Here is a 17,603-nt window from a genome sequence, read left to right on the forward strand (position 1 = left end):
TCTTACAGATCCCGTGTCCGAGCAGGAAGCATTCGGTCTCCATAATTTAATTGACGTCCGTGCGTTTCGAACTCGAAACTATTTGATTGGAAGTAAGGCCACGCTCTCACTAGGCTACCATCTCAGTGACTAGAAATCCTCTTGAATAAATGAAAGAATGAGTGAAACGGCCCCGCTACGTGGTTGTCTTGCAATTATTACTTATGGTTAGGGAGTCTTCGAAGATGTCTTCCAAGACCTTTTATCTTCCAAGTGGAAGTCTTACAAGTTGTCTTGGCTGGTATTTGATGGCCTGCAATTATTTTCCATCTGAACCCCGCACTTTGCCGTCTTAGTGGGAAACTTCATTTCCGCTTGTCACCTTCTGATTAGTGATGCCTTTGCTGAAGGATAAGAACGGCCAAGCCAATACAAGCTGCCTAGTCGAAAAAGCACTCAATCGAAAAGACTTCCAGACAAGGTCGTCAACCGCAAAGGCCCCTCTATTTCCATTATCTTCTCCCGGTTTTTTTCTCAAGCCATCATGGAAGCATCCATCGTGCTTCCGTTCCTCGTTCTTCTCTTAGCCTTCTCTTCTCTCTCTGTTAGTATCGATTTTACCTGCAATGGTTTCAAATCAGCCACCAATCTGAGCTTAGATGGCTCTGCTCGCATCACATCCGATGGCGTGCTTCAGCTCACCAATGACACCAAAGAAGTGACGGGCCATGCCTTCTTCTCCTCACCAATTCAAATGCTGCTCAACACTCGCTCCATGACACCGACTACAAACTCCTTCAGCACCACTTTCGTCTTCGACATCATCGCTGTTGGGAACGGAGGCGGCCATGGCTTGGCCTTCGCCGTGGCCCCTACAAAGGCTCTCGAAGGCAGTTGTTGCCAGTACCTTGGCCTCCTCAATAGTGTAAGTGGGTCCAGCCCACTTGAGGAGGCCCAATAGCCCATTAGGGCTTAATCCTTGTTTTTTTTGTAGGACCGCTTGGGAGACCGCGTGATGAAATAAAGGGACGTGTGAACCTGAGGCTGGCGGCACATCAAACATAAAAACTGAAGGGCTTGCGGCTGAGAAACACGGAAAAGAAAACAGAGAAAGGAAGGAGAATACGGCAGAGAAAAAGGAAAAAAAAAAAGGAGAAGGGCGCGAGAGAAAAATCCAAAGATTTGCGCACGCCCTACGGAAAAAGAAACAGGTTCTTTTCTTGTTCTTTTTTTTTTTTTCTGGATGTGATTTTCACATGGAGATTTAACAAATTGGGTTATAATCTAAGAGTTGTATTGGATGCTATAGGGAGTTTATAGTATTCATTGCTAGGGATCTCATTACATTCTTGAGTTCATCATACTGTGGTGGTTTGGATGAGATCATTGTTACTCTTAGGGAGGTGATATTGGAGTTTTCCCAATTTGTTGTGAACTCAAGTTTTGGGCATAAACTTGAGGATTGTAAACTCTATATTTATTATAGTGGATTGATTGGATTTGCCCCGTGGTTTTTTCCCTCTACACTGGAGGGTTTTTCCACGTAAATTTGGTGTGTTTTTCTTTTTGCTCTTTAGGTGTTTGATATATTGCCTGTGTGAATATTGCTTCTAGTTGGCTTTGGTTTTGCCCTAGTTTATTCCGCAATATCCCTGTTTTGGCCCCAACAAGTGGTATCAGAGCTGAGGTTGTGTGGGTGTGGAGATATTGTGGAAGTAGATGGAGAATTCTTCTGGTACTATGATGAAACTTAGTGCTTCTAATTATTCTATTTGGAAGCCTATGATGGAGGATATCCTTTACTGTAAGGATTTACATGAGCCCATTGAAGGTGCTAATGCTAAGCCAAAGGACATTAGTGATAGTGACTGGAAGAAGATGCACAGGAAAGCTATTGGGTATATCAGACAGTGGATTGATCTCAGTGTGTTCCATCATGTATCTCAAGAGACAGATGCCTACAGTCTTTGGATGAAGTTAGAGGGTCTCTATGAGAGGAAGACAGCCCAAAACAAAGCCTTTGCAATTAGGAGGCTTGTGAATTTGAAGTTGAAAGAGGGAAAATCTGTTGCTGAGCATTTGAGTGAGTTCCAAGACTTGGTGAATCAGTTGACCACAATGAAGATAGTGCTAGATGATGAGTTGCAGGCATTATTACTGTTGAGTTCATTGCCCGAGAGTTGGGAGACTTTGGTGGTGTCACTTAGCAACTCTGCTCCTGATGGGGTGCTACAACTTACTCTGGTGAAAGATAGTCTGTTTAATGAAGAAACAAGAAGAAGAGACATGGGTAAGGACAGTGCACAGGCTCTTGTTACAGAAAATAGGGGAAGAGGTAAGAGCAGAGATTTCAAGGGGCGCGGTACTTACAGAAGTCGGTCTAGTACAAGAGGAAAAATCAAGTGCTACTACTGTAATAAAGAGGGTCATATGAAGAAACACTGCAAGGCTTGGAAAAAGAAATTGAAAGAGGAAAAGAATCAGAAGAAGGCCAACAATGAAGACACCACTGTTTGTGTTTCAGATGAAGCAGTGGCAGTTCTCTGTGTGGGAGAGGACCAGTGTTGTCATGTTGCAGATCCTGATGTGGAGTGGGTAATTGACTCGGCATGTTCCTGTCATATCACTCCAAGGAGAGAGCTCTTCACTACTTATAGAGCAGGTAAATTTGGCAGGGTGAAGATGGGAAATGACAGTTATGCTGATATTGTGGGAATTGGTGATATCTGTTTTGTTACCAATGTTGGATGCTCCTTTACACTCAAGGATGTGCGACATGTTCCAGATATGCGTCTGAATCTGATCTCTACTAATGCTCTTGATATAGCTGGGTATGATAATTATTTTGGCAATAGGAGATGGAAACTATCGAAGGGGTCCATGGTATTTGCTAGAGGAAAGCTTTGCTGTACACTTTATAAAACACAAGTAAAGTTGTGCGGTGGTACAGTGAATATGACTGAAGACGATGCTTTACCAGATCTGTGGCACAGACGGCTGGCTCACATGAGTGAGAAGGGATTGCAGATTTTGGGAAGGAAGTCCCTCATTCCTTTCCATACAGGTATGTCATTGAATCCCTGTGATTATTGTTTACTTGGCAAGCATCATAGAATTTCTTTTCAAAAGCCTCTAGTAGAAAACCCAATATATTGGATTTGGTATATTCTGATGTATGTGGTCCCATTGAAGTAGAGTCCTTAGGTGGTCGTAAATATTTTATTACCTTTATTGATGATGCTTCACGAAAAGTGTGGGTTTATGTTTTAAGAACAAAAGACCAGGTATTTCAGTGCTTCAAGCAGTTTCATGCCTTGGTGGAGAGAGAAACAGAGAAGCAATTGAAGTGTCTTCGTACAGATAATGGAGGTGAGTACACATCTAATGAGTTTGAGAATTACTGTTCAGAGCATGGTATTAGACATGAGAAGACAGTTCCTGGTACCCCACAGCATAATGGTGTTGCAGAGAGGATGAATCGCACCATTATAGAAAAGGTCAGATGTATGTTGAGGATGGCTAAACTGCCTAAGTCATTCTGGGGTGAAGCTGTACTTACTGCGTGCTATTTAATCAACCGGTCTCCATCTGTTCCTTTAGGTTTTGATATTCCTGAAAAAGTGTGGACAGGGAAGGATATTTTCTACTCTCATTTGAAGGTATTTGGGTGCAAGGCATTTGCACATGTGCCTAAGGAACAACGAGCAAAGCTTGATGATAAGGCTATTCCTTACATATTTGTTGGTTATGGAGATGCAGAATTTGGCTACAGGCTATGGGATCTAGAGAAGAAGAAGATCATCAGAAGCAGAGATGTGGTTTTTCATGAAGACCAAACCTTGGCAGATTTTGAAAAAGTAGAGAAGCCCAGTCAAACAGTTGAAGGTGTTCCTGACTTTACATCTATCTCTTTGCCTCCAGAAAGTGCCACTGATAGAGAAGAGATGCAAGTTGAAGACCAAGGTGATGGGCCAGTTGTTGATGAGGACGATTTGTTTGAGCAGAGGGAGCAGTCTACTCTGCCAGAGAGTGTTGAGCAGGGGGAGCAGCCTACTGCGGTAGAGCCTCGGGTTAGGAGGTCTACCAGGGAGCGTCGTTCATCAACTAGATACCCTGAATCAGAGTTTGTTTTGCTTACTGAGGAGGGGGAGCCAGAGAGCTTTCAAGAAGTGCAGACTCATAAGGACAAGCAGAGCTGGGTGACGGCTATGCAAGAAGAGATGAGTTCTCTACAGAAGAATGACACTTATGAGTTGGTAGAGCTTCCTAAAGGTAAAAGGGCTCTAGGAAACAAATGGGTGTTCAAGCGAAAGATGGATGGTGAAAAGTTAGTGAGGTACAAAGCTCGATTGGTGGTAAAAGGCTTCAAGCAGAAGAAAGGTATTGACTTTGATGAGATATTCTCTCCAGTTGTCAAGATGAGTTCCATTCGAGTTGTTCTAGGTTTGGCAGCTAGCTTAGATCTTGAACTTGAGCAATTAGATGTGAAGACTGCTTTTCTCCATGGTGATTTGGAGGAAGAGATCTACATGGTTCAGCCAGAAGGATTTGAAGTAAAGGAAAAAGAGCACATGGTTTGCAGGTTGAAGAAGAGTCTGTATGGGTTAAAGCAGGCTCCAAGGCAATGGTATAAGAAGTTTGATTCATTCATGGTGGGTCATGGCTATACCAAGACAGAGGCAGATCATTGTGTGTATGTCAGAAAATTTTCTGATGGTAAATTCATTATTCTCTTGTTATATGTAGATGACATGTTGATAGTAGGACAAGATGTTCAGTTGATTCGCAGTTTGAAGGTAGAGTTGTCCAAGTACTTTGACATGAAAGATCTTGGTGCAGCACAACAGATTTTGGGTATGCAGATTTTTCGTGACAGAAAAGCTAAGAAGCTGTGGTTATCACAGGAGAAGTATATTGAGCGAGTACTTGAAAGGTTTAACATGAAGCAGGCTAAACCAGTCAGTACACCTCTTGGTAGTCACTTCAGACTGAGTAAGAAGACTTGTCCTTCTACAAAGGAAGAGAAAGATAGCATGGCAGTAGTTCCTTACTCCTCTGCAGTTGGAAGTTTGATGTATGCCATGGTTTGCACACGCCCAGACATTGCTCATGCCGTTGGAGTTGTTAGCAGGTTCCTTGTTAATCCTGGGAAAGATCACTGGCAAGCAGTGAAGTGGATCTTCAGATACTTGAGAGGTAGCTCCAAGATGTGCTTGATTTTTGGGGGCTCAAAACCAATTTTGGAGGGCTATACAGATTCAGATATGGCAGGTGATCTTGATGGAAGAAAATCTACTTCAGGGTATTTGTTTACTTTTGCAGGGGGAGCTGTATCTTGGCAGTCGAAACTGCAGAAGTGTGTTGCCTTATCTACCACTGAGGCTGAGTATATTGCAGCTACTGAAGCAGGGAAAGAGATGCTTTGGATGAGACGGTTTCTCCAAGATTTGGGTTTGAAGCAAGATGAGTACGTAGTTCATTGTGACAGTCAAAGTGCATTAGATTTGAGCAAGAATGCCACATATCATTCACGTACGAAGCACATAGATGTGAGATATCATTGGCTACGTCAGGTAGTTGCAGAACAGTTAGTATCACTACAGAAGATTCACACTGACAAGAATCCAGCTGACATGATGACAAAAGTTGTGACAAGAGAGAAGCTGAAACTTTGTGCCGGATTGGCCGGCATGGATTCTAACTAGCAAGTTAGAGTACAGTCTCCTTCCTCTGTGGGCTGGAGGGGGAGATTGTAAGTGGGTCCAGCCCACTTGAGGAGGCCCAATAGCCCATTAGGGCTTAATCCTTGTTTTTTTTGTAGGACCGCTTGGGAGACCGCGTGATGAAATAAAGGGACGTGTGAACCTGAGGCTGGCGGCACATCAAACATAAAAACTGAAGGGCTTGCGGCTGAGAAACACGGAAAAGAAAACAGAGAAAGGAAGGAGAATACGGCAGAGAAAAAGGAAAAAAAAAAAGGAGAAGGGCGCGAGAGAAAAATCCAAAGATTTGCGCACGCCCTACGGAAAAAGAAACAGGTTCTTTTTCTTGTTCTTTTTTTTTTTTCTGGATGTGATTTTCATATGGAGATTTAACAAATTGGGTTATAATCTAAGAGTTGTATTGGATGCTATAGGGAGTTTATAGTATTCATTGCTAGGGATCTCATTACATTCTTGAGTTCATCATACTGTGGTGGTTTGGATGAGATCATTGTTACTCTTAGGGAGGTGATATTGGAGTTTTCCCAATTTGTTGTGAACTCAAGTTTTGGGCATAAACTTGAGGATTGTAAACTCTATATTTATTATAGTGGATTGATTGGATTTGCCCCGTGGTTTTTTTCCTCTACACTGGAGGGTTTTTTCCACGTAAATTTGGTGTGTTTTTCTTTTTGCTCTTTAGGTGTTTGATATATTGCCTGTGTGAATATTGCTTCTAGTTGGCTTTGGTTTTGCCCTAGTTTATTCCGCAATATCCCTGTTTTGGCCCCAACAAGTGGTATCAGAGCTGAGGTTGTGTGGGTGTGGAGATATTGTGGAAGTAGATGGAGAATTCTTCTGGTACTATGATGAAACTTAGTGCTTCTAATTATTCTATTTGGAAGCCTATGATGGAGGATATCCTTTACTGTAAGGATTTACATGAGCCCATTGAAGGTGCTAATGCTAAGCCAAAGGACATTAGTGATAGTGACTGGAAGAAGATGCACAGGAAAGCTATTGGGTATATCAGACAGTGGATTGATCTCAGTGTGTTCCATCATGTATCTCAAGAGACAGATGCCTACAGTCTTTGGATGAAGTTAGAGGGTCTCTATGAGAGGAAGACAGCCCAAAACAAAGCCTTTGCAATTAGGAGGCTTGTGAATTTGAAGTTGAAAGAGGAAAAATCTGTTGCTGAGCATTTGAGTGAGTTCCAAGACTTGGTGAATCAGTTGACCACAATGAAGATAGTGCTAGATGATGAGTTGCAGGCATTATTACTGTTGAGTTCATTGCCCGAGAGTTGGGAGACTTTGGTGGTGTCACTTAGCAACTCTGCTCCTGATGGGGTGCTACAACTTACTCTGGTGAAAGATAGTCTGTTTAATGAAGAAACAAGAAGAAGAGACATGGGTAAGGACAGTGCACAGGCTCTTGTTACAGAAAATAGGGGAAGAGGTAAGAGCAGAGATTTCAAGGGGCGCGGTACTTACAGAAGTCGGTCTAGTACAAGAGGAAAAATCAAGTGCTACTACTGTAATAAAGAGGGTCATATGAAGAAACACTGCAAGGCTTGGAAAAAGAAATTGAAAGAGGAAAAGAATCAGAAGAAGGCCAACAATGAAGACACCACTGTTTGTGTTTCAGATGAAGCAGTGGCAGTTCTCTGTGTGGGAGAGGACCAGTGTTGTCATGTTGCAGATCCTGATGTGGAGTGGGTAATTGACTCGGCATGTTCCTGTCATATCACTCCAAGGAGAGAGCTCTTCACTACTTATAGAGCAGGTAAATTTGGCAGGGTGAAGATGGGAAATGACAGTTATGCTGATATTGTGGGAATTGGTGATATCTGTTTTGTTACCAATGTTGGATGCTCCTTTACACTCAAGGATGTGCGACATGTTCCAGATATGCGTCTGAATCTGATCTCTACTAATGCTCTTGATATAGCTGGGTATGATAATTATTTTGGCAACAGGAGATGGAAACTATCGAAGGGGTCCATGGTATTTGCTAGAGGAAAGCTTTGCTGTACACTTTATAAAACACAAGTAAAGTTGTGCGGTGGTACAGTGAATATGACTGAAGACGATGCTTTACCAGATCTGTGGCACAGACGGCTGGCTCACATGAGTGAGAAGGGATTGCAGATTTTGGGAAGGAAGTCCCTCATTCCTTTCCATACAGGTATGTCATTGAATCCCTGTGATTATTGTTTACTTGGCAAGCATCATAGAATTTCTTTTCAAAAAGCCTCTAGTAGAAAACCCAATATATTGGATTTGGTATATTCTGATGTATGTGGTCCCATTGAAGTAGAGTCCTTAGGTGGTCGTAAATATTTTATTACCTTTATTGATGATGCTTCACGAAAAGTGTGGGTTTATGTTTTAAGAACAAAAGACCAGGTATTTCAGTGCTTCAAGCAGTTTCATGCCTTGGTGGAGAGAGAAACAGAGAAGCAATTGAAGTGTCTTCGTACAGATAATGGAGGTGAGTACACATCTAATGAGTTTGAGAATTACTGTTCAGAGCATGGTATTAGACATGAGAAGACAGTTCCTGGTACCCCACAGCATAATGGTGTTGCAGAGAGGATGAATCGCACCATTATAGAAAAGGTCAGATGTATGTTGAGGATGGCTAAACTGCCTAAGTCATTCTGGGGTGAAGCTGTACTTACTGCGTGCTATTTAATCAACCGGTCTCCATCTGTTCCTTTAGGTTTTGATATTCCTGAAAAAGTGTGGACAGGGAAGGATATTTTCTACTCTCATTTGAAGGTATTTGGGTGCAAGGCATTTGCACATGTGCCTAAGGAACAACGAGCAAAGCTTGATGATAAGGCTATTCCTTACATATTTGTTGGTTATGGAGATGCAGAATTTGGCTACAGGCTATGGGATCTAGAGAAGAAGAAGATCATCAGAAGCAGAGATGTGGTTTTTCATGAAGACCAAACCTTGGCAGATTTTGAAAAAGTAGAGAAGCCCAGTCAAACAGTTGAAGGTGTTCCTGACTTTACATCTATCTCTTTGCCTCCAGAAAGTGCCACTGATAGAGAAGAGATGCAAGTTGAAGACCAAGGTGATGGGCCAGTTGTTGATGAGGACGATTTGTTTGAGCAGAGGGAGCAGTCTACTCTGCCAGAGAGTGATGAGCAGGGGGAGCAGCCTACTGCGGTAGAGCCTCGGGTTAGGAGGTCTACCAGGGAGCGTCGTTCATCAACTAGATACCCTGAATCAGAGTTTGTTTTGCTTACTGAGGAGGGGGAGCCAGAGAGCTTTCAAGAAGTGCAGACTCATAAGGACAAGCAGAGCTGGGTGACGGCTATGCAAGAAGAGATGAGTTCTCTACAGAAGAATGACACTTATGAGTTGGTAGAGCTTCCTAAAGGTAAAAGGGCTCTAGGAAACAAATGGGTGTTCAAGCGAAAGATGGATGGTGAAAAGTTAGTGAGGTACAAAGCTCGATTGGTGGTAAAAGGCTTCAAGCAGAAGAAAGGTATTGACTTTGATGAGATATTCTCTCCAGTTGTCAAGATGAGTTCCATTCGAGTTGTTCTAGGTTTGGCAGCTAGCTTAGATCTTGAACTTGAGCAATTAGATGTGAAGACTGCTTTTCTCCATGGTGATTTGGAGGAAGAGATCTACATGGTTCAGCCAGAAGGATTTGAAGTAAAGGAAAAAGAGCACATGGTTTGCAGGTTGAAGAAGAGTCTGTATGGGTTAAAGCAGGCTCCAAGGCAATGGTATAAGAAGTTTGATTCATTCATGGTGGGTCATGGCTATACCAAGACAGAGGCAGATCATTGTGTGTATGTCAGAAAATTTTCTGATGGTAAATTCATTATTCTCTTGTTATATGTAGATGACATGTTGATAGTAGGACAAGATGTTCAGTTGATTCGCAGTTTGAAGGTAGAGTTATCCAAGTACTTTGACATGAAAGATCTTGGTGCAGCACAACAGATTTTGGGTATGCAGATTTTTCGTGACAGAAAAGCTAAGAAGCTGTGGTTATCACAGGAGAAGTATATTGAGCGAGTACTTGAAAGGTTTAACATGAAGCAGGCTAAACCAGTCAGTACACCTCTTGGTAGTCACTTCAGACTGAGTAAGAAGACTTGTCCTTCTACAAAGGAAGAGAAAGATAGCATGGCAGTAGTTCCTTACTCCTCTGCGGTTGGAAGTTTGATGTATGCCATGGTTTGCACACGCCCAGACATTGCTCATGCCGTTGGAGTTGTTAGCAGGTTCCTTGTTAATCCTGGGAAAGATCACTGGCAAGCAGTGAAGTGGATCTTCAGATACTTGAGAGGTAGCTCCAAGATGTGCTTGACTTTTGGGGGCTCAAAACCAATTTTGGAGGGCTATACAGATTCAGATATGGCAGGTGATCTTGATGGAAGAAAATCTACTTCAGGGTATTTGTTTACTTTTGCAGGGGGAGCTGTATCTTGGCAGTCGAAACTGCAGAAGTGTGTTGCCTTATCTACCACTGAGGCTGAGTATATTGCAGCTACTGAAGCAGGGAAAGAGATGCTTTGGATGAGACGGTTTCTCCAAGATTTGGGTTTGAAGCAAGATGAGTACGTAGTTCATTGTGACAGTCAAAGTGCATTAGATTTGAGCAAGAATGCCACATATCATTCACGTACGAAGCACATAGATGTGAGATATCATTGGCTACGTCAGGTAGTTGCAGAACAGTTAGTATCACTACAGAAGATTCACACTGACAAGAATCCAGCTGACATGATGACAAAAGTTGTGACAAGAGAGAAGCTGAAACTTTGTGCCGGATTGGCCGGCATGGATTCTAACTAGCAAGTTAGAGTACAGTCTCCTTCCTCTGTGGGCTGGAGGGGGAGATTGTAAGTGGGTCCAGCCCACTTGAGGAGGCCCAATAGCCCATTAGGGCTTAATCCTTGTTTTTTTTGTAGGACCGCTTGGGAGACCGCGTGATGAAATAAAGGGACGTGTGAACCTGAGGCTGGCGGCACATCAAACATAAAAACTGAAGGGCTTGCGGCTGAGAAACACGGAAAAGAAAACAGAGAAAGGAAGGAGAATACGGCAGAGAAAAAGGAAAAAAAAAAGGAGAAGGGCGCGAGAGAAAAATCCAAAGATTTGCGCACGCCCTACGGAAAAAGAAACAGGTTCTTTTTCTTGTTCTTTTTTTTTTTTTTTCTGGATGTGATTTTCACATGGAGATTTAACAAATTGGGTTATAATCTAAGAGTTGTATTGGATGCTATAGGGAGTTTATAGTATTCATTGCTAGGGATCTCATTACATTCTTGAGTTCATCATACTGTGGTGGTTTGGATGAGATCATTGTTACTCTTAGGGAGGTGATATTGGAGTTTTCCCAATTTGTTGTGAACTCAAGTTTTGGGCATAAACTTGAGGATTGTAAACTCTATATTTATTATAGTGGATTGATTGGATTTGCCCCGTGGTTTTTTCCCTCTACACTGGAGGGTTTTTCCACGTAAATTTGGTGTGTTTTTCTTTTTGCTCTTTAGGTGTTTGATATATTGCCTGTGTGAATATTGCTTCTAGTTGGCTTTGGTTTTGCCCTAGTTTATTCCGCAATATCCCTGTTTTGGCCCCAACAAATAGCAGGAACAATGGCAATTCTTCCAACCATGTCTTTGCGGTGGAGTTTGATACCGTTCAGGCATCTAATCTGTTGAAGGACATCGATGGCAACCACGTTGGTGTCGACATAAACAGCCTTGTTTCCAATGTTTCGAAAACTGCCTCCTACTACACCAGTAATTCCAAGATGGTAGATTTTGAACTGGAGAGTGGGCAGCCAATTCAGGCCTGGATAGACTACGATGGTGTTGCAAAAATTCTGAATGTGGCCATTTCTCCCGTCTCTGTAGGCAAACCAAGCCGACCTCTCATATCATACGCCATCGATCTGTCTTCAATTCTTAAGGAATACATGTATGTTGGTTTCTCTTCATCGACGGGGAAGCTCTCAAGTTCTCATTACATCTTGGGATGGAGCTTTCGGACCAACGGAGTGGCGCGCTCCCTTGATCTATCTCGCCTACCCCTTCCTCCACAACCAGCGAAATCTTCGTCTATTTCCAAAGCCTCTGGAATCAAAATTGGGGTCATATCTTCTCTTGCTACCCTTCTCTTGGTGGCGGTTGCATTCTCTGTTTCCTGGCACTTATGGCAGAGGGCAAAGCTTGCAGAGACTCTTGAGGACTGGGAATTAGATTATCCTCATAGGTTCCCATATAAGGACCTTTACAAGGCAACCAAAGGATTCAAAGAGACAGAGCTCCTCGGGTCGGGTGGCTTCGGCCTTGTGTACAAGGGAACCCTACCACGCACTGGAGAAGAAGTTGCAGTCAAGAAGATCTCTGGTAATTCCAGGCAAGGAGTGAGAGAATTCATAGCAGAGGTGGCGTGCTTGGGCCGCATGAGGCACAGGAACTTGGTGCAGCTCCAAGGATGGTGCAAGCGAAACGAAGACCTCCTTCTGGTCTATGAGTTCATGCCCAATGGCAGCCTTGACACCTTCCTCTTCGAAAGTGAGAAGTGTGGGCTGTTGAGTTGGGATCAACGGTTTAAGATCCTCAAGGGAATTGCTTTGGGACTCGTCTACCTACATGAAGAATGGGAGCAAGTGGTTGTCCACAGAGACATCAAGTCTAGCAATGTTCTATTGGATGCTGAAATGAATGGAAGGTTGGGCGACTTCGGTCTTGCTAGATTGTACGAGCGTGGGAAGAATCCTCACACGACACGTGTGGTTGGAACCTTAGGATACATTGCACCAGAACTGTCGCGCACCGGCAAACAGCCATGGCCAGTTCGGATGTCTTTGCTTATGGTATATTGCTTTTAGAGGTGGCGTGCGGTCGGAGGCCAATCGAGCCCACTGCTGAAACGGAACAGCTACTTCTGATGGACTGGGTGAGGGAGTGCAAAATAAGAGGCCAGCTATTGGAGGTTGTGGATCCCAAGCTTGGGGAGTCCTATGTGAGGGAGGAAGTTGAGCTGGTGCTTAAGCTAGGACTGGTCTGTTCTCAGTCCATTCCAGAGGTCAGGCCTACCATGAGGCAGGTGATCCAATATCTCAACGGGGATGACAGTCTCGCAGATGATATGGCCCTTGTGTTCTCAGAAACGGATTCCTTGGCATCACGCAACTCATATCCTTCATCCTTTGATATGGTGTCTTCCAGCTCCCTCAGCGGAGTTAGGCAGATGTGAAAGGGTTCCATGACCAGTATGTACAAAGGCATTCATGGGTGCTTTCGACTTCTTGTTAGTTTATGGCATGCATGTATTTTTCTACTGCGATGTATTCTTCTACCGCATTCGTCTTCTCCTCCACCTCCTGCCACCGGAGATGAGGCCGATCGCTGGTGTAGCCATTCCATCGAACGACCCTATGAGAAACTCCCAGGCATTGAGATTGTGAGGACCCGTGCGGGCGTGTGTTTAGTCCCACATCGGTTATTCGTTGGGTAAATCTTGGGTACTTATACAGGATCAAGGAACCCAAATAATAACTTCCGGCTAGCCATTTTGGATGAGGTCCTGGGTTGTTACAAATGGTATCAGAGCGGACCCGGCCCATAACCTATGTGGACTAGGGGACACTGCAGCACGGATCTATTTGGGCTGATCACGGTGTGAAGACTTGAATTGGGCCCGTTCTAGGGCCCAACGAACTGAAGTCGGCAAGGGGTGCCGACTTCAGCTGGGTCATCGTGGGGTGACCACGATGACCACGCCGGCCGAACGGCCAGCGAAATCACCGCATCACCCCCCTCTTCCCTCTTCCCCTCTTTCTCTCTCTCTCTCTCTCTCTCTTTCTCTTCTCTGAGAGCCCATCCCTCAAAAAAAATCATCTTTTCCTCCTCTTTCCCCTTCCTTGAGAGCCGCTGCCGCTGCCGTCGCCGGAGCCCCGTCACCGCCGGAGCCGCCATCGCCGCCGGGGAACCACTCGTCAACGACCGGAGGTGAGCAAGACAACATAGATCAATTTTTTTATGTATATATATGGACATTTGATATGGAAACTAGAAATTATCTTTAATTAGTTATTGATGGTTGATCTGATTTATCTGCCTTGCGTGCCTGCGGGGTCCGCCCTGCAGGTGCGCGGCGTCTGTTCGCGCCCCGGGCCCCGGGTTCGGGGCGTGTTGCCCAGATAGACAACCCAAGAGGGGGGGTGAATTGGGTTTTAAAATAATTATTACAATTATTTGATTTGTGAAATACTAATTAACACTTTTTGCAAGTTGATTAATTAGATGCTATGTGCTGTGAATGAAATGAAAGTAAGAGAGAGACACAAGCAATCACAAACACAATGATTTTATAGTGGTTCGGAGCTAATCCTTGCTCCTACGTCCACTCCCCAAGCCTCACTTGGGAATTCACTATAACCCCTCGGATTACAGCCGGTTGTTTTACAAGCTCACAACCCAACTTGTTGTTTTACGAGGTCACAACGAACTCGGTCGGTTTTCCCAGGCTCACCGACTAGAACCACCCGATTGTTTTCCCGGGATCACAATCGAACCCTCACACGTTGGTTTCAACCTAGGCTCACCAACAAACCTTTACACCCTTGATTCAATCCCTTGATTGAATCAAGTAAGGAACAAATGGAAAGAAGGAACAAAGAGAAAAATACAGCTTCTAAATAAGCAGATATACAGCGATATAATTAAGAGAAAAGTTAAGAGCCCTCAAACAAGTTTATGATGATGTAGAGGAGGGCTTCTCGAACTTTGGGTCTCCTCTTGAATGTCTTGAAGACTAGAAGGCAGGAGGAGACTTCTTTAATGCTGGAAAGAGTTGGTTGAATGGAGTTAATGGTCCTCTTCCTTCTTTTCCGTTGAAAATCAGTTTGCAGATGAAGGATTCTTGTTTTCTTTGAGTGGAATGTTACTACCCTGCTTTGCTACAGTCCTCTGTGGCTATTTAAGCCATTCCCCACGGAAACTAGCCGTTAGACACACTTTACTAGCCGTTCTGCACATTCTGCACATCCTGACAATGTGTCCGTTGGGATCGGAGTCGACTCGCGCGATCTGGAGTCGACTCGGCTGTAGCAGGAGTCGACTCATGCTTTTCTGGAGTCGGCTCGGCAACTGTTCCGGATTTGAATTAAAGTGGTCTTCTCGACTGGGAGTCGACTCGACTTAACCCAGAGTCGACTCGCTAAAATCTGGAGCTGACCTGGCACTTTTGGAGTCGGCTCATCCCAAGGAATCCATAGAGCTATACTTCAACTTTGCTCACTCGAGTCGACTCGGAAATTCTGGGAGTCGACTCGGCGCTCAGAGCCCGAACTCCCGATCTTCTGTCTTTTTGCTCGTGCAGTCTTGGAGTCGACTCGAACTGTTCCGAAGTCGACTCGGCTCTCAGTATCCGAAAAACAGTCTTCTGTCCTTTTGGAGTAGCGCTGCCTTGGAGTCGACTCGAGCTGTCTTGGAGTCGACTCGCGTCTCAGAGACAAAAATACGGTCTTCTGTCTTTTTGGGGTCGCGCTGTCTCGGAGTCGACTCGAGCTTTGCGGGAGTTGACTCGGCTCTCAGTGTCCGAAAGTTGCTCTCTGACTTTTGCCTTGTATTACACTGAGAGTCGACTCTTGCTTTCTTTGGAGTCGACCTGCCACCCATCGGAGTCGACTCGCGTTCCTCAGGAGTCGACTCGGCTCTCAGGGTCCGAAAATTTCTCTCTGACTTTTTGTCTGTAACTCCCTGGAGTCGACTCATACTACTCCGGAGTCGACTCGGTAAGCATCGGAGTCGACTCGCGCACTTCAGGAGTCGACTCGCTGACAGGTTTTGAGTTGGGTCTTTCTGTTTGTCTGTCAGTTCTCAGTCGGAGTCGACTCGTAATGTTCCAGAGTCGACTCGAGCCTGTGCCAGTGCTTCTGATACGCTTGGAGTCGACTCGTAATATCCCGGAGTCGACTCGAGTCTCAGACTTTGGTTCAAATTGACTTCTTAACTTATCCAAAATGTCTTGAACCAAATCTAGAGACACTTAACCATAAATTCACAAGATTTTCACTGAAACACTAGATTGAATTCATTAGTAAACATAAGATATACTCAAATGCTTTGAGCTCATCAAAATCAAATAGGGTTATAATCAATCACTCCACAATCTCCCCCTTTTTGATGATGACAAAACATTGAGTATATGTAAAGTGAATTGCTCAACAAACAAGGAAATTTATAATAATATTTTAGAATGAATTCAAGTGTCTGGTTATTCAATTTATCCAGAATTGAAAGGTGTGAAACAATAAATTTTGGAGTTAAAGCTCCCCCTTTCATTTGGAATTATATAAGCCTTCATGTCATGCAATCAATTGTTTGGCTTATATATCTTTAATGATTTTGCTTTCTTAAAAATTCAGATTCTCCCCTTCAGCATATGCATTCAACTTTGTTTTGATTCTCTGAATTTTCTTTTAGTGCATTGAAGCTTTTGAACTGAATTTTTGGTTTTTAGAGGGAAAATCTGTCAATTTGTTCTTGAGTAGGATTCAACTAATCTCCGAATATCCCTTGAATAGATTCTGGAGATTACTCCATTAGGAGCCCCAACAGAGAGATAATGAGCCTCGAGGTATCGAATCCACTTAGAACAAATTATTGTGTGTTTTAAAAATTTTTCTTTTTATTGATTTTCATTGATTCCTTTTACATATCTATTACATATTTCTCCCCCTTTTTGTCATCGTATCAAAAAGGAAGAAAGCAGAACACACAAACAAGCAGAGATCAATGTGCACAATTTTGAAGAAATTTGTCTACTCATTGTATTGATGTATATGTAAGTACATTTGTGAATACAATAAGTAAAGCAGTAAATACATGTCAAAGTAAACATAATCAGCTAGGGCTTCCTCGAGGATGTGGCTCCTCGGCTCAGTCTGGATTGCTCCATAAGGAGACTGACTCCATCCGTGACGTTCTCCAGCTGGGTGATGATGGCCGAGGTGGCCGTACTGTGCGTCGTGGATAGCTCGGTCAGAGTCTCCTGAAGTGTATCCAGCTTGGCGATCAGCACATTCGCCAAGCGCTCGGCCCCCTGACTAGTAGTGCCCATATCGTGTCGGATGTCATCTCGCATCTTCCGTGTGTTGCTTGTGACATCGCTCATGTTGGAGAACTGGGCTTGTATCAGGCTTCTGACATTGAAGATCTCTTCCCTCAGATGAGCCGTCATCTCGGTCACGGCTGATAGGGAGGGAACCAATGCAGAAGAAGGTGCAGGGGCTGGACCTCGGAGCTCCCTCAGCAGGTCGTCCCGAAGATCCCGAACAATCTCCTGCCGCAACTCCCGGAGCTGCTCAGGAGAAATCCGAACCTCCATCGGCTGAGTGGGTGGAGCTGAGGAGGAGGGTCCGGCTGAGGTGGTGGGAGCTGAGGTGGAGGGAAAGGTGGGATAATCTGAATCTAGATCAGGACTGGGGGAGCGTCTAGTGGTAGGTGTGGAGGAGGATGGTTTCCTAATCCAGTTTCCCTCTACCTTATGAAATCCCATCCTGTGTAGGATTCCCTCACCCATGCGATCTGTCCATCGCAGTGCGCGAGAGGGTTCCCCCTCAGGAATGGGGATCTCAGACTCCCTAAAGATAAGAGTGTATAGCATCCCATAAGGGAGGGTGAGCCTAGGTCTGTCTAGTGGCTCACATAGGTATCTGTAAATGAGTTTGGGGAAGTTTATTGGAGTATCCTGAAGGAGGTAGAACATAAGGGCTAGGTCCCTCTCAGACACAAAGTCAAAACGGCCGGTTTTAGGGAATAGTGTCCTAGAAATAATGCTCAGGAGGAGCCGCATCTCAACTGAAAGTGAGCTAGCGGACACCTCATCTTGGGGGGACTGGGGTGGACTCCCTAAAATGGCCGTA

The 17,603-nt window shown here is 44.3% G+C and overlaps 1 pseudogene; it reads left to right on the forward strand.

Moving 5' to 3' along the window:
- The first annotated feature begins 499 nt into the window (after positions 1–499).
- On the forward strand, positions 500–12,976 carry LOC120113262 (annotated as a pseudogene).
- The last annotated feature ends 4,627 nt before the right edge of the window (positions 12,977–17,603 follow it).

Source organism: Phoenix dactylifera, chromosome 15 (assembly GCF_009389715.1).
Source record: "Phoenix dactylifera cultivar Barhee BC4 chromosome 15, palm_55x_up_171113_PBpolish2nd_filt_p, whole genome shotgun sequence".
Lineage (NCBI taxonomy): Eukaryota > Viridiplantae > Streptophyta > Magnoliopsida > Arecales > Arecaceae > Phoenix > Phoenix dactylifera.